Below are 18397 nucleotides of genomic sequence, written 5' to 3'. Positions count from 1 at the left end.
TTATTTTAATTGTCTTTACAGCATTGTCAGTCTTCATATGTGACCTTGCGCAAGTCATTTAATTTCTCCACGCCTCAGTAACTCCATCTGTAAAATAGGAATGGGTACAACCAACCTCACAGGAGGGTTGAGAGGCTTAATTCATTAAAGGTCAGGTCTAGTTTCACTGAAGTCAATGGGAGCTGATTTCAATGGGACCAGAATTTGGCACCAATTGTTTGTAAAGAGCTTTGGGATCCTTAGATAGAAAGTTTATTATATCTCACTGCAAGGATGTCAAAGATATATCCCAAATTTCCTCAGTTTTATCATCTGGCCTTGACTTTAAATGAAATACCTGAATGATATACACCAAGTCAACAGAGGTCAAGGTAATTGTTAAAAGATCAGTGTGCAGTGTTTTGTATTGTGGAAAAGTGAGCCTGTGTCTAACAAGAAAGGCAAATCTGTACCTTTCCAAGGAACGAGAAATCAGGGAAAGGAGACTATCATAAACCTAGTATTTCAAACTCCAGGATACGTGGAATTTTAACATTAAAGCTTCTACAAATAACTACTGTTTCCCCAAACAGGGGTATGCTTTGAATTCTTAATATGGACTGTGGCAAAAATCAGCCTGTATGTGGCCTCTCTGGTGTAAAATCCAAAAGTCAAAGACATTCCTTATAGCAGAACCAAAAATAAATCATGAGCATAGACCAAAAGATACTCTAATGGAAATACACAACATTTGAACTCCTTTTTAGGGTATCTCTATAAATACCCTAAATTTAGATAAATAGATAGATATCTCTACTGCAATAAAAAAACCTCATGGCAGTGAGTCTCAGAGCCCAGGTCAAGCAACTCAGTCTAGCGGGGCTTAGGCTGTGGGGCTCAAAACAGCAGTGTAGATATTTGGGCTGGAGCCTGGGCTCTGAGACCCTCCTGCAAGGTTTCAGAGCCTGGGGCTCCAGCCCAAGCCTGAACATCTACACTGCTATTTTTAGCCCCAGAGCCTGAGTCCTGTGAGCCCAAAAGCTGTGCTGTGGGTCTTTTATTGCTGTGTTGATGTACCCTAGTGAATAGCTGAGGACACAGGAACTTCCAAATATCTTCAAAAGTATTTATTTTTAAATGAGGAATAGATATCAGTGTGGGCACAAACATGAAATACTTCTTCAGAAAGAGAGAGGTTCCAAGCTCCTAGCTGGCAATTGGAACCCAGGGGAATCCAGCCTCTATTCTCAAAGTCAGTTCTGAAGGAAGTATCTTAGGCTGAAGTCTATCTGAGAGACTGGCCATCCAGGTTCAAAAATATGACTTCTATCCTCTCTCTTAAAATGTGCCTATGCCTAAAAGTGGGTCACAATGAAAGGCCCAAAATGCGGGACTGCTGGAAGCTTAAAATGATTTGACATCCATTTCTTTAACATAAATAATAAAAGGGAGAACACACCAGAGTTATTTGGGGCACATTTAATGTGTGACAACCAAGGCAGAGTTGTGAAGGATGGGAAATGAATTCTAACATTTTCACCCTTAAAGTGCAGAGATGCAATTTCTACGTTTAAGGTAAACGCTATTCTAGATCTTAACATGCATTAATCAGAAAACAAAAGGAAAGCCATTAGATGGCCCAAGCTTTCAAAAGCATTTTTACACAATTTTTAAATTTGTGTCTGCAAACAGACTGTTGACCTCTATCTATCTGAACTGCAGGTGCTAATATGTCTGTGCTTGCAAACCGAATAGGTGGATGTCAAAAGTATATTATTTTCACCTGTGAATAGCTGTGTGCCAAGAAGTGCAAACACAAATTCAGAGGCTGTTTTAGATAACTTAGCCCATAACCTTTAAGAAACTGACTGGCAAGTAAAATCTGAAAAAGCTCCTCCTCACCCCACCCCCAACTGAAGAGAGAACAGTTTCTAAAACAGAAAAGGGAAGGAAGAAAATAACTTTTTCTTAGTTTGCAGAACAAATCAGTATATCTAAACAAAGGATCAGGAAGAAATTTTCCCCCAAGCCAAACTGTGGTATGACCTTGGTTTTATTTTCCCCTCTTCTGCAGTATGTGGTGCAGGTCACATACCAGGATTATCTGGGTATATCTCACTTAATCAATTCCCTGCCTTTGTAGAGGCCTCAGGCATTGGTGCATGTCGGTCCCTCCTGTTCTCTGCCTGTGGCACATAATAGTTTAGTCTCCTGTGGGCTGTAATACCTGGGTCTAATTTTGTTTATTGGGTTTAGCGTGGTGCAGGTACTGGCTGGTGCTGGTGGCTTGTGCTATACAGGAGGTCATACTTGAAGATCTGATGGTCCCTTCCGGCTTTAAACTCTACATATGACTCTCTGAGACAAATTTAAATCGGATCTAAGGGTTACAAAGCCAACCATCCATTAGGCTCAATTTCTGTCCTGTCATTCACATCACAGTTTAGTTCTAGAATAAAATGTTCAGCTGTCACTCATGCTGATTTTGTTAGCTTCTCAAGTGTTTTTTCTCAAACCTTGCAGCCCCAGAGCTGATGAAATTTTCCTTGGACTTGAGCACAAACTGTTGGTGGACAGTGAACAAAGCCTCCACCCCAATCACTGTAAAAGTTCACTTTAGCAGCAGGAGTTTCATTTTAATTCACACAATAAAACAAATTTTTGGCTGCATACATAACAAGCTGTGGTCATAAGCTTAAAATTAACACTTGGGCACAGGGAATCCAGCTTGGGACTATGTACTCAATACATATACAATCTCCTTTTTGGGCTAACAGGGAATCTCTGCCCCCTGACAGTCACAGGAGGACAGACTGTTTTTGTAGGCCAGCCACTAAAAATCCTATAAACAGCTCTGATTCCATCACACGGAGAGTGCAGTAGTAGACACACCAGTACAGTACAGTTATAGGTTCACATTAAAAAAACCCAACACCCCAAACTGTCCCTCCTTTGAAGGAAAGCATCATCATGCTCTCTAACTGTGCCTGTGCTGGGGGACAAGCCTTTGCCTGCTAGCAATACTCCCTGCTCAGTCAGTGTCCTTTATTCTCCCAACAACCCAAAACATTGCTGACCTTAGAACTGGGCTGTTAGACATCCAGATGAAAAGCTTTTAGATGTCTGTTAGGTCTGTCTCCTCCATACAGGTAACCTAGCTTCCAAATACTTTCCCTTCTATATTTTCATCAGCCTCCAGACACAATCCTAAATTGTTGTTCTCCTTCATGATAGCAAAAGAATGGTCTGTCTGTTTTAGATAGTAAGCTCCTTGGGGCAGGGACTATGATGTCTCTGGTTTTGGTTGGTTGGTTTGTTTTTTAAATGCTTAACTCTCAAAGTGAGTGCATTTTGGAGATCCTGGAGGCTACACCATCACGTCTTTTCCTTTATCCTCCCCACTCAGCCTCCTTTCTATGTCATCTCCTGCTGTGCTTGACTTGACTTAGTGCTGAATACTGCAAACATTTTACACAGGTGCATAGTCCCACTGATGAACATGTTTACAGGATCAGGCTCTTGGACTGTAAGCTCTTCAGGGCAGGGACGTGGCCTTTGTTTTTTGAAGGGCCATGCATCTCTATAACGTCATTTAAGTCATAAACAAAACAATAATAGCAGCAATAAACTCTAATTGGGGCTAAAGCTGCTGCATTTGACTGCATTAGGTTACTCTATAATGAAGACTCTCTTAATAGCTACTTATACAACTTAGGGTACACCTACACAGCAAAAAAGACCTGCAGCATCAAGTCCTGGGTGAACTGACTTGGGCTTGTGCACCAGAGCTAAAAATAGCAGTGTAGACATTTGGGTTTGGGCTGGAGACCTGGCTCTGAAACCCGGTGAAGAGGGAAGGGTCTCAGAGTCTGGGCTCCAGCCAAGCCTGAATATCTGCACTGATATTTTTAGCCCTGCAGCAAGAGCCCTGCAAGCCCAAGTCAGCTGACACGGGCTCTGAGATTCACTGCTGTGGATTTTTGTGTATGTGCTATGTAGACATAACCTTTGAGTCTAATGGGCCAGATTTTCAAAAGTGCTCAGCACCCAGGATTGGGGATGCTAAGTGCTGAGCACTTTTGAAAATCTGGTTGCTTATTTTGATGCCAATGTGAGAGGAGTTGGGTGAGGAACTGTTTTGAGAATCTGGCCTTAGTGTTGCTATGACTGGCTTGAGCTCATCAGGTTTTTAGTCAATTTTCTTGAGAAGCAATTGCATAAATTCTTCAAAAGATGTGGGAGGCTGGAGGCAAGAGCATGGAACCTTTTTTTGGAAGCTTGTCCTCCCTCAGTGGGATTTTAAACAGAGTTTCTTAGAGCAATTATTTTTAAAGATCAGCTTTCAGCATATTTTCCTATGCTCCTGCTCTCAAGCTATGTCCTACAAAAATATGTGCTTGGAAAAAACAAAAATAAAAGAAGTAAATTAACAGAAAGGACAATTTGTATGAAAAATAAAAGAACAAAGCTTATTTTAAAGGCTCACCATCCCACAGTGTTTTTACTCACAGTCTGAAATCATACACACGTTTCAGCATATGTGATCACGGCTTGAAAAGAGGTTTTTACTCATTTTTTCGATATAGGTTAGAGGTTGTTGGGCACCAAATTCAGGACATCCCTTCATATGCTACATGGGTGGTCACCTGTGCTGGAACAAGCCACTTTCGGGTCACATAAAAATAATTTAATAGATGAAGTTTTTGTTGGAGGGGTGGGGAGGGAAATAAAATTCCGGCAGGAGAAAAGAAAGAGCTACTAAGGTGGTGTCACTACCAAAGGTTGTGGAGAGCGTAACTACATGTGTAAATCAGAATGCACTGAAAGTATATTGTAGGCACAGACATTTTTGTGCCTAGCTTTGTACTCTGAGTTTGGGGCACCAATGTCCTAATTAGATTTATGACTGCAGCCACAGTTTTGAAAATGTAGGTCAGGCTCTGTTATTGTTTAATGTAAAAACCTCCCCCGAATGGTTCAGTAGGAGCAGAGATCTGCTCTAGAAGGATAAATGTAATTGTTTTTGAACTGTTTTAGAAGCACTAAATTTGCTGCTTCTTGACAACACTGAGCTCGGACATATTGAGTGTTTTCAGTAGTCATAGACCAAACAGGTTCAGTTTGGAGTGGGTGAAAGAGGCACAAATGCTCAAAGCAGCACACTGCACTCTAGCTTTCTGTGTACTTACCAGCAGTGAAGTCATTCCTACCAAGTCAATTGGGTAGAGAGGAATCTGAGGACATTGTCCAGATCTCAGATTCAAAATATTATCAACCCAAGCACAGTGGGGATTATACAAAGGTGTCTCTGTTTTATGTCACCCTATTTGCCCACTTCAAAAAGGATGCTCTCCATCCCTATACTGCTACTAACATATTGTCCTTTCCCAGCAGATGGAGATCTGATAGCATTCGCCAGTCCCTGACGAAGACAGCTTCCTGGCACAGCTGGCAAGATCAGACTGAGGAATATGATTTATATTCCTCAAGCACCACCTACTTGGACTCTTTGTCCTGGGTGGGGACCTGAAGTGGCTCAGTCCTATTGCTCTTTAGGGCATGCTGTAAGGTTCCTCATTCCGTGGTGGCTTTTGGGGAATAGGATGTTGCTGAAGGGGCATGGGGTATTTATAGGGAGTATGGGGCATTTTTCTTATTTATTCCTTTGCTGCAAGGTTTAACCATTTGCTGTTGTAGTAGATAGAGGAGGCTGCTGATGATATTATCTTTGTTTAATTGTGCTTTTAAATAATTGTCAAGGCTGCCTGGAGCTTAGGATAGGCGCCTCATGTGTCTGTTTCTACAAATCTAATTAAATAAAAAGAAATACTTTAAGAGGACAACAACTGAAATGAGAGCTGAATAAAACAGACAAAGTAATTGTGTGGCTGAGTCAGCTCCTCTTAACTAGTAGCAGGGAGATTTCATGCTCACATACAGTTAGAATCAGATTTATTTTTGGAAAGTTTTTTTTTTAATTCTGGCAATTTGCATTTCCTTTGTCTCCTTTTCCATGGAAGTTCGTTTATTGTTACTATTTTTATTTAAATGGAGAAACAAGACTAACCTCATAGGGGAAAGCATGCAGATTATTGCACATTTTGAGAGCACACTGATCTAGTACACTAATTCTTAAGAAACTACAATAGGCTTTTCAACTGGGATCTGACATAGCAATGCTGCATTTAAATTAACATTTTTCTTTTCCTCTCATACTGTATATCTCCTGTTAGTGAAAAGCAAGATTAATGTGATCAATGTCAGAAGAGAAAACTTTATTCTGCATTCCAGGCTGGGATGTGGCTGATATTTCTCTTGTACATGCATGAGTTTTTGGTAGGAAGAATAGGTGTATCATAGCACTGCGTGCCCAAATATGGGGCTGAATGCATCGAAGATGGTGCAGCTGACACTTTCTTCCAGCCCTTCAGCATGCTGGTTACAACAATATAGGCCTAAGCTACACTAACAATTCTAAAAGCACCAATGCGTAGCTGTTTGACACAGTTAGGTACATCCATGTTCTAGCACAGCTGATTTTTGGAGTGTGAACGGGACAACAGCCTTATAGAACCATGTTAGGAAATAGAATTACAGCTCCCTTACACTCAGACTCAGCCTCTTTTATCCCTACTCACATGTCCCACTTATCAATATGCTGCTTACATGCCAGCCCCCTTTTTCTGGCCCACTGACTGGACAGTTTTTCTGGCCTGGGGCAAACCTGGAGTCCTCTCCCTCACTAGCTCAGAAATTTGCTCTTGGGGGAGATTTAAATGTGCATAGGCTTCCCTTACCATGGCCATCCAGGCATATTTGTGTAATGTGTGGCTATGTATAACCTTGCTACCTAAGGTTAGGCTTATTTTTAACAAACCATATTACTCCATAGAAAACTGGAGTAAATAATAGGTCTCAGTGTATAGACTCTCTGTTGAACTTCTTCATGGGTTCAATCTGTATTTTCAAATCTTTGTCTGGTTTCAGTTGCTTTAACTCTTTTCTATGTTCCCTCAGACATTTTGGTTTCTCCTCTCTGTTCTTCCCTCCTTTTTTTTTTTTTTTTTTTTGCCTTCCTCCCTGTTTAGTTCTTTTCTATCCCTATCCCCTCAGATAATCCTCTCTCTGATCACCTAGTTTGTCACAGGAACTTCAGGTGCCATCATTCCTTCTGTTTTCATTCTCTCTTTAATTTTAAAGGAACAGCACCAACCAACACCACTTTTTTGGGCCCAGTACAACCAAGCTGCATTCAGTGCAGGACCTGAGGTGGAGGTAGAAAGGTAGCTCTATGCCCCTTTCGCATTTCCTGGGAAAGCCAGCCCTGGTTTGGCCCCTAGTGAAAGTTTCAGAGATGCTTTAGCTTACATTGCCATTAATGACAGAGGATTGCTTACACACAGCATGCTCCAGTCACGCCCCCTATGACATGGGCATGGTAGTGGCAGACAGACGGCTACACAACAACACTCAAGGATTCCCGGGTAAGACCCTAACCATGGTAGCTTTCCAGTCCTTTTGTGCCACCAGACCGGTGGAAAGTGTCTGCATGGGGGTCAAGTATATGGCCTATTTTGTTTATCTAGGTTTTTACATGACACTCATCATCTTGGGAGCTGAGGAGCAAGAGAAGGGAAAGGAATATTAGACGTACTATAGTTCTTTATAGGAAGATAGATACTGACTAGACAGACCATGGGTCTGATTTGGTATGGGAATTCCTATCTCCAACATTGGCCAATACCATATACTTGAAAGGAAGGTGCAAGAAATCCTGCAACAGGCAATTATGGTATTACTTGCTGTGATGGGGTGCCTACTGCACACAGGTGGTGAAAGAGTTAATATGGGCTAGAGAGGCTAATTAACTCACTTGGTTGCACCTGGAGGGTGGGCCAGACCTAATTAATGATGAAACAGAGCTGCTGAGAAGCTGGGTGGTTACTATAAAGACAGGAAATGTGGCATAGATAGGGGTAGTAGGGAGAAACTTTAAAGTCAGTCCTCTGGTAGGGAATAGGAAAGCTCTTGCAGGGTGAGGAGACAGGCATGGTAGGTAGAAGTCAAGGGAGGTGGCAGCAAGGAGTCTGCTGGAGTGAACCTAGACTGCCTGTGCTAGGGTCCCTGAGCTGGAATCTAGTGTTGTAACTGGGCCTGGGTTCCTACCAGCAAGTACTGTGGTGGTGTGAGCCCCCTGAGAAGGGGCTATGGACTACTGGAAGCTCTAAGAAAAGCATATACAGACCACTGGGTCCAGAACAGAGGGTGGCAGACCGGATGGAGAAATTAGACATTTGTTTTTGTTGAACTTTTAGATATCCCTGGACTAAATGTGACCTGGCTGGAGAGCTGAGTCATGAGAGGAAGCAGACCAATGCAGGACCAGAGTGAGTGTTGGTTGAGGGTGCCAAACAGGAAAGAGTTGATATGCTCAGCTGTGAGGGGTATACAAGCAGTGAGTTCCTCCTTCTATACTTCCCCACAGAGACAGTTTCTAAGCTGGATCAGTTAGAGGCTGGTTTATGCCCTTAGACATGAGGGCTTACATCCTTTCCTAAGTACTGAAGAAAAAAATATTTCTTATTGTAACTTTGGACATTTGAATCATCAGTATAAAAGTCCAATTCTTTTTAGAATCCTGGTAAACTCTGGCCCTCAAAGATATCTTGGTGACAATGAGTTCTATAGGCCAACTGTGCATTGTGTAAAAAAGTAATTCCTTTTTATTAGTTTTAACTTTAGTGCCTCATTGTCATTGGTGGTCTCCTTTTCCCTGTATACGGAAGTGTGTGTAGTCCCACCAGGGCAGGTGTGTAAGAGTGTCTCACATTGAAGGGGTCTGTGGGAGAAACCTCTCACTCCTCCTTCAGCTATAGACCTTTGTACCCATGAAGACCACAGCTTTCTTTCCTTTCTCCTGCTCCACCCATAGTGGATCGCTAAGAAGTTAGAACATTGTGTCTGGTCTCAGGGTCAAGATGGGTGATGACAGAATAAAATCACCCTGATAGTAAAGTGTGCATACAACAGCACTTTACATTTGCAAAGTGTTGTCCTACTTTAATTCTCTCTCACCTGGGAGGCTGACTAGATGTTATGGCCACTTTACAGAGTAGAGAAACAGCAGAGAGGTAAAAGGACCATGAGACTTTATTGGAGAGGGCAGCATTACAAGATTTTCCACCCACCCACCCCCTTTCCCTGGAGTGTTCCAGCAGGTCACTCTAGGGCAGTAGTAGGAGACAGCAAGCAGGTGGCTGGGATTAGTTAGGCTATTCCTAGAAGATGATTTCATTTCCATGACGGCCTGGGGTCCAGGCAATGAATCCCAGCAAAGTCTAAGGCTGTCTGCAGCAACTCTACCAAAATCAGAACATGAATAGCAAATTGCTACTCTTGTGCGTAGACTTAACATTTAAACCACTAAATGCAGGAAGTGCCAGAGAGGTCCTTCACTGTGAATGAAGGACCTTCCAATATATGTTTCTTGGATATGGTTAAACTGAACACCCCAGAAATATAGTTCAACCATAGAACAAACAAAAACTTCATTGGTTCCTGTTGTTGCAATAAAGCCATCCCCTGCCCAGGGACAATTCAGAAATGCACTCCTCTATTGTCAAGCATACTAAGTATGTCCAGAAAAGGTGGACAAAGACACAAATGCCATTCAGAAAGATACACATGTCTGGTGGAGTTGAGCATCCCACAGTTATCTTGAGGGATGTCCCAGAAACGTGCTTCTCCAATATGGGACATAATATTGGAAGGTCACTTTGTTCCATTATTCTAAAATGGTTTGAAACACAAAGCACCAAATAGCAGCAACAGATAATGGTTTAAAGAGCCTCTCACTTCTAGGTCAGATCAAATGGTCACCAACAATAAAAAGTAATTGTTGTCTGGCTGTTTGATGCCCTATATGAAAACAGTGTGGTGATTTCAGTCCAGTGGCCAAGTGTTCTCATGTTTCTAACATAAATTGTCCAACACTGTTGGTAATGTCAGCAGAGAGAGACTGATTAGGCTACAGAAACTGAACCACATACTCTCAGCCTTAAAGCAGGTCCATTCAGGTCAGGATTTATGAATGTTGGTAAAACAGTGTGGGAGGAGGAAGGGAAACTTGCGCTGCTACTGCCCATTCCATTAGTAAACAGAGGATAGCCATTTCCAGCAATGTCAAACAAAGCTACACAGGAACTCTTAAACTGGTGCTTAAATTATGAAGACACTTTTTTAACATTGCCAAGGGAAAGTATTTTTGATGAAACAAAGGTGTTCTTTCACTTGTCCTTGTTCAAAGAGTTTGTAGTCATGTCAAACTACAGTGACTATCTCCAAGCTGAGACATTACAAATGAAGACACAAATAACACTTAACAAAAGGGGAATAGATTGTGAAGAGGAGACAAGTAGTTTAAATACTTGTGCACCACAAGCCATGTCTGCTGTCACATTATTGTATTTAATAAAGGCTGAGATGCCTATATAATATTTTAATTCTTGGTTTGCTTACCAAGCTGTTTTTCCAGTAAGAAAAATTCAAGAGCTTCATATCTTAGGAATGTGAACCTGCAGTATGTATACTGGAGGTATGTGGAAAGCATACTGTGGGCTGAATTCACTGGTCTGCTAAAGTCACTTTGCTCTGCTTATCATGCATCTCAAAGTGGCCTTGAAACTGGCTGGTCATAGCCAATGAAGAAATCCTCCTATGCAGAGGAACTCTCTGCTGGTGCAAAGCTGGCAGAGGCAGTTCTGTCATCTTCTGTGCCAGTCAGTCCCCTCCTTGGTGTAAGGGAAAGGACAGGGCACATCAAGAAGGGGTTTTTGTGGAGTGGAACTCTTCTATGCCTGATCTTCCATTGGTGTAAGGTCCCTGAAGGACTTTACACAAATAGTATCAGCTAAGGCTGCTCCTGTGTGCATATTACCAAGGAGTGATCCAAACCCAGCCTGAACAGTATTCAGAAATTAACAGGTTAAGGAGGGAGAGGCGGAGAAGGGCAGCATAGGTTCATTAAGCCCTTGTTGTGGGGATGTGGAACTTCCCAGCATGATATCCATTGGCACCAAGGGACTAAGGAGATAAAGATATTAAAGTCCAACTTTTCAGCACAAGCCTTTTGTCAAGTGCTGATTCAAAATACACCTTTACCCGTCAAGCTGTGAGGCATTAAGTATATCCACACACTTTGAGCCTGTTAACTGGGAGGGCAGGTGCAAACCCTAGTTTTTGGAAACAGAATACTGGCTTTCCCCTCTTTCATCAAGTTTACAGAGGAGCTTTGGAATTGGTGGTAGTAATAATCTCACTGCAGCACTTTTTAACATAACCTGGTGCAGCGAGGAGATGTGGCCTCCCGCCCTGTCAGAAGGGGAAAGACCAGAGATCGCCCCCTGGTGGGCAGAACCAGGCCACCTGCAGCCGCCCCTGCTGCAAGCAGAGGGGTGGGACAGGAAGCTGGACTATAAAAGGCCAGCCGCCTAGCTCAGTAAGGAGAGGGTTGTTAGAGGAGCAGGATCTCTCTTCCTTGCTGCTGGGGCCTGGAGCTGAAGGAGATGGCTGCCCAACTAGAGGAGTTACCTGAATTGCCGGAGACCAGCAACACAGATGAACCATCCTAAAACTGAATACCCCAGAACTGCCGGGGCTGCCATTGGCTGTTTACCCCAGAGAGACCAAAGATGACCCTGGAACCCAGGTGCCCCAAAGGGTAGGAAAAAAGAAAAGGAGTACTAGTGGCACCTTAGAGACTAACCAATTTATTTGAGCATAAGCTTTCGTGAGCTACAGCTCACTTCATCAGATATCCGATGAAGTGAGCTGTAGCTCACGAAAGCTTATGCTCAAATAAATTGGTTAGTCTCTAAGGTGCCACTAGTACTCCTTAGTCTGTATTTGCAAAAAGAAAAACACGGCTGCTACTCTGAAAAGGGTAGGAAGGAGTCCAGGGACGCTGAACAGGGTTTGGCTGTAATTATTGTGAACTGGCCACAGTGTTGTGGGTGGATCCCTGCTGATCTAGTGGTGAACAACCCTGCCACTAACAGGGCCCTGGGCTGGGACGCAGTGGAGAGGGAGGGCCTGCATCCCCCTACCCTGGGCAGCCCACCTGTGGAGGGTGGCCACCTTGCCACTCGGAGGCCTGAATTGATCTGGCACCTGCTGGAGCTAAGGCACCAGGAGCATTTGCTGTTGCTCCCAGTTGAGAGCTAATTCCTCACCCTGACCTGCTGGGCTGTTTCACATGGACTCAACCTGAGCTATAAACTGTGAATTGCCCTGACTAAGGGACTGGGGTGGAAAGACTTAATTAAGGCCTGGGCTGATTGTCAGGCAGGCCTGTTAACTGTTCACTGCCCTGACTGGGCAGAGGGACTAACTGCTACTTGGATTAATCACCACGTGGACTCACCAGCTGGGAGCTGCGCCCTGCTTGAGAAACAGTGAGGAGGCATGGCCTCCCACCCTATCAAAAGGGGAGAGACGTGCCCCTCCTTACAGCTGGTCAATGCTCTTCTTTTCCAGTAACTTCACAGAGCAGGAATTTACACCAGGTTATAAGGCTCACTGGGGCTAATCCCTGCTAGTATTACACTTGTGTCCATGGTAACTGTCAGATGAGGCATTATCTTAGTGTGACAAGAGATGCGAGAAGGGTATTTATGGATAGTTGCCTGATGATGCTGGTTTAAATGTACCACAAATACATTATGTGAACAGCTTTTACTTAAATGTCTCTCCTCCATGGTGAATTTTGGAAGATTCATTTCAGATTGAGTCCAAAATCACTGATCTGCCATGTAAAACAGCAGCTAGATGGGGGGAAACCTAGCCCTGTCATTTCCAAGTTGCCCTTCATTGCCTTATCTACTGTAATGCAGCTAGAGGGACAAAGCATCAGTGTCCTGAGATCAGTGACCATCTGTTTGCCTTTGAATTGGGGGGGGAGGGGGGGAGAATGTAAATCCTGTATCTACAATATGTATCCACATATATTATGAGAAAGTGTTGCCGGTGTTTCAAGGCAGATTTTTTGGGGTGGGGAGTGCATATAAATGTTGGTTTGGAAACTGCTTCCTAGAGAGATTATCAGCTACTATATTTCTCCCTCCTACCTGTGAGATGGGCCGCTCCAGGCACTAACTTTGCAAAAAAATTTTTTCAAGGTATGTGGGAGGAGTTAACTTTTATAATGGATGGCTTGCATGCAAGTATGTCTAGTCAAACTAAGCTACCCACTCTCCTGACTTGAAGAGTCTCTACTAGCACAAAGCTCACAATGGCTACCATGTGAGCCAGTCCCCAGGCTGGTAGTGGCTGGGAGTGCCCAGGAGACGGAGCTTTCAGCCTTTGGCAAGACAAGAATGCATCATGTTAGGCAAATGCAACCCCTCTGGCTGATTAAGGAGAAATGCTGGTGAGCAACAAAGAATTCACTTGTTTTCCTCAACATTAGCCCAGTTTAGTTTTCCTCAGCCCATGACAGAGGGCCTTGAGTATGGATTGTAAAGCAGAAAAGAAACAGGGAGAGGATTCCCCAAGTTTAAGACGTGATACAAATCACTCTCCTTGAAGTGGGGGGAGGAGGAATGTGTCACTAGCAGCTGGTCCATCACAGACAATCTCTCTGTCACTGCTAATCTCAGTAAGCAGCAGTGATGAGCTGGTGGGCTGGATAACACCTTCTATTGTGGGAGGCTTCAAAGAAAATCAGCTGGTTTATCCCCTGTACTTGGGTTAGGAGGAGCTTTTCAGAAGGCTCATAGCAGCAGCTGCTAATCTCAGTGCCACTGTCTACAGCTGCCCCCTCACTCCTTCCATTTTAAGGGGGGTTCAAACAAGGGGGCTAGATGGAAAGTCAGCTTTACACAGTAGTTTAAACATGGGGCAGTGTCCCTGGACTCAGCTGAGCAGGGTTCCCATCTATCCCTCAATTCTTCTTTCACACCCTATAAAACAAATCCTTTTCCATTCACCTCTTTGGAATTCATGTCCAGTAAATGTCCGTTATTCTGAACGGACAAGGCACCCCTTGGAAGGCATCCTTCTGTGAAGGGCCATAAAATCTCATCCACAATGTGGAGGCAGGAGTGAAGTGTCTTGAGGCAGGTTATTTGAATTTTTAACTTCAGATATTTAATCTCAATCGGTGTGCTTAGGAGTTGGTTTTTAAAGATTGAAAAATATAAATTTTCTTCTTGTGTGTGTGCATCCTTTTAGTCAAAACATGTCTCAGCATCTCTGGTGTAGGCTTTATAGGCACTCATTGCTTCAGATACAAGTGCCGTAAAAATTGATAAGTTTTTTTTTTTTGTTCTGAAACAGAATGAGGAAAGAGCCAGAGTTGCAGATGGAGAGTCTAGCAATAGACCTTACTGGGTCTAGAAGGATCTTCAAAACAACAAGCAGGCAGAATCGGTTTTGCATCTCTTCCAAAAGATCTACTTAATATCCCCGTTATCAGAGGATCTGAGCACCTCACAATCTTTAATGTATTATCCTTTCAACACTCCCTTGAGGCAGGGCAGTGCTATTATCCCCATTTTACAAATGGGGAACAGAGGCACAGAAAGACTAAATGACTCCCCCATGGTCATATAGGAAGTCGGTGGCAAAGCAAGGACTTGAACCCAGGTCTCTCAAGTCCTAGGCTATTGACCAAACCACTGGACTAGCCTTCCTCAAAAAGCTTGACCTTGAACAGCGCAGAGCTCCCTGATGCCACAGTGGTTCAGTACTGAGGGTTTTTTTTCTTTTTAAATCTCACTTACCACTTTCTAAGAGGCTGCAAGGTGAGGTGGTATAGCTGCAACAATCATTTTCTTCAGTAACCAGCCTCCACAAACTAATATCTCAAACCTATAAACCCAAGGATAGCTAATCTGGTATTTAAAGCCGAACTATTTAGCTAACTGTTATTTTTTGGCCATCTATGCTAAGGGGAAGAGAAGACAAAAGATAAAGTATGACAGGCAGCAAGGAACAAACACTTAGCCCATGAAGTACACCCGTCAGTAGAAATCTACGTTTTTCTAGACAAAAGCACACTGACACTATTAACTGCAGTGAATGTAGACCTTTATAAAAGGTCAATGAAAGCTACTTTATAAACAAACATTGTGTTAAAGAGAATCAGTCTGTTAACTTTTAGAATAACTGCCGTTTTAGGAACACTTTTCTTGCCGCATCGTGTAAAAGAGTCAGAAGTAAAATGAAGCTGATATAGAGTGCTTATAATATTCCTCAAGAGCTGGTGGAACAAACTGCCTTGGAACCTTTCCCTGACTTTCCATTCGCTATTACATCCCAGGAAAGAGATGCTTTATGCCTGCATACTTTACTCTCAGCTTGGCTGGACAAAATATTTCCAAAGCATATGTCCTTTTAAATTTAAAAAAAAAAGTCTTGGTTTCCACCCCCACAACCCCTCTACCCGATTTTTTTTTTAAATCTTAGAACTCTCTGGAATGTCCACTCTGATCTATGATTTTGCTGAAGGATCAGATAGCTATTTCAGATGAATTGTATTGTTCATCTTTCATAAGATGACTAATGGAACAAGGTGGTTGTATCTTTAACAACAGATCTCCTTTCTCCAAAATATTAGTCATTGTAGTTAACTACAATTTCACAAAACAAATAATTTTGTCTAAAGGCCATCCTCTCAATTGCTAATCTTTCATGCATAATTCTTGTGAGGTCATTTCACTAGTTCTCCACTCATCACAGAATCTTCCAAGGTAAACAGGACCTGAGTTTCTAATAAAAAAACAAATCAAAACACCACCTTGTTTTGAAGAAATATCCCAATATCTTTTAGACCCTCCCCCCACTGTATGTTATGAAACAATTCATTCCCCTCTATTGGGCATGGGTGAGGCCTCATCTGGAGTACTGTGTCCAGTTTTGGGCCCCACACTACAAGAAGGATGTGGAAAAATTGGAAAGCATCCAGTGAAGGGCAACAAAAATGATTAGGGGGCTGGAGCACATGACTTATGAGGAGAGGCTAAGGGAACTGGGATTGTTTAGTCTGCGGAAGAGAAGAATGAGGGGGGATTTGATAGTTGCTTTCAACTACCTGAAAGGAGGTTCCAAAGAGGATGGATCTAGAGTGTTCTCAGTGGTAGAAGAGGACAGGACAAGGAGTAATGGTCTCAAGTTGCAGTGGGGGAGGTTTAGGTTGGATATTAGGAAAATCTTTTTCACTAGGGGGGTAGTGAAGCACTGGAATGGGTTACCTAGGGAGGTGGTGGAATCTCCTTCCTTAGAGGTTTTTAAGGTCAGGCTTGACAAAGCCCTGGCTGGGATGCTTTAGTTGGGGATTGGTTCTGTTTTGAGCAGGGGGTTGGACTAGATGACCTCCTGAGGTCCCTTCCAACCCTGATATTCTATGAAAAGGGCACAAATTGCAATGTCCTTCCTTTTCAGGGCACTTTTAGACAGATTCTGCTGGTCCAAAGAATACAGAATTTTTCACAATGTGCATGTTATATATAACTACTGGTTTCTTTGTGACTTCATTAAGAGATGTCTTGGTCTATAAGCTGTCTCTTCATTGCACCCTGTGTAGTATCTTTGGTGTAAAGATTAAAAAAACCTTCCTCCTGGATTGGCCGGCATGCCTGGAGGTGTACCCTGGAGCTATGCCCCTGGCTTTTTAATATCTCAGATTTAAAGGCAAGAGTGTCATTAATAGTTAACGTCTCTCTGTTCTTTAATCCTACTACTAACTCAATCACAAACCTAGGCCAAGTTGTCCACGTAGTTTCCCACTGCAATAACGATGGGTGTCAGTCTATAGATAAATCATCTTTGTATTCTGTTCTTCCATTAATTCTTGAATACTCTGTCTTGAAGTTACACTGCGCAGGAAGGGTGATGGGTCACTAGGTTTTCTAAGCTAAAGTTTCAAAATGGTTTATCCATGGCCTTTTCTCCTAGTGTTTTATAGGCTAAGGAATTTATGTGCTATATCTATCTATCTATCTCCAGGAGATCAAGAGGAGAATTCAAAAAATTGTTTGAAACCAATACTTGGTCTCCCAATGCATCATCTTATTGGTGTTGCGCTAGGAGCTATATTAAAATATTCTAATTATGACAAAATGCATCAAGTACTTATATGGCCCTCATCTGATGAGTATATGTTCCCATTACCAAAGTATCTGAGCCCCTCATAGCCTTTAATATATTTTATCTTGTGAGATAGGGAAGTGCTATTATCCCCATCTGAGTTTGTGGGCTACCACTCTTAGGTGGTAATGCATTTTGGAAAAGAATAGGTAAACAAACAACTTAAACTAAATGGGGTGCTAAACAAAACCAGTTTCTGAAAGTGGCTGCCCCTAATAACCTACAAAAATGGATGTGAATTTTGGAAGCAGATTCCTTCTGGGAAAACTTTCCCCCAAGAAAATGACTGACTCATGGGGCCAAGCTCTCCCCTCAGTTGCACCACTGAAATATGATAAACTCAGCCAGGTCACACCAAAGTAAATGAGAGTAGAGAACACAGTCTTGTGTCTGCTTGCGGACAAACAAATCAGTTTGATAAGGTTAATTATGTTAGCCTGGGGCTGATGGCTAATTTCAGGTTAGATTAACAATTTTGGGACGGGAAAACTGAGGAGGTTTTGCGCATACCGGGGAAAAATACGCCTTTGAGGGCCAAGAGAAAATGCACAGCAGCTTGAGTGTTCAGAATAGCTGAGTCCAGAATAGATTTTAGAGAACTAGAATGATTGTGATAAGGTAGGAAGGGATGTATGTCCGGGACGAGAAGATGATGTAATGACTAGGAAGCTAAGGGCAACCAGTGATTGGCTCACAACACCTGCTTCAGAGCAAACTACAGTACTACTGTTCGTGATCTTCCAAATGGATCCACTAATTGCTATATGAAGGGCAAGTTCAGATGTGAATGGCACATTTTAGGTGCATGTATATTGGTGGAGAAAATTCCTGTGCCAGATTCATTAACAGTTTTCTTGTGACTACCTTCATATACATCATGATCTGTGCAAAAGACAGAAAATTCAGTAGTTTTTTTTCTTAAATGTTTTTCATTTAAACATCGAAGATAGACAATTAGAGCATTTTAAGGAGTAGTTACCAAAGCGTTAGAACTTTGCTCCCACTGGGAGTTCTCCTCCTAGTTTTGATCTCTTCCATCCCCCTTCTCTGGACCTTGGCAATCCTCCTAGCCATCAAGGAGGGCTGGATGCAACTCCCACCAGAGTTAGTACATGGAGGTGAGCAAAACTGCCTTTGCAATGTTTTTCTACTGGCTGGGTTGTGAGCTCTGATCCCATGAAGCAATTGCACCAGGTCAGCTTTGTCATTTGCTTTAAATGTTCACTTTTCTATATTCAAATTCTACTCCTAAGCTACCACTATCCATGCAAGT

General features: G+C 42.7%; 1 protein-coding gene across 1 annotated transcript in view; it reads right to left on the bottom strand.

The window, feature by feature from the left end:
* Positions 1 to 18397, bottom strand: part of BICDL1 (BICD family like cargo adaptor 1) — a 65158-nt gene that overhangs the window by 30066 nt on the left and 16695 nt on the right. The window lies entirely within an intron of this gene.

Source organism: Eretmochelys imbricata, chromosome 15, assembly GCF_965152235.1.
Source record: "Eretmochelys imbricata isolate rEreImb1 chromosome 15, rEreImb1.hap1, whole genome shotgun sequence".
Taxonomy (NCBI): domain Eukaryota; kingdom Metazoa; phylum Chordata; order Testudines; family Cheloniidae; genus Eretmochelys; species Eretmochelys imbricata.
The sequence above is the reverse complement of the archived record's forward strand: the minus strand, read 5'-3'. Positions and strand labels throughout refer to the sequence as shown.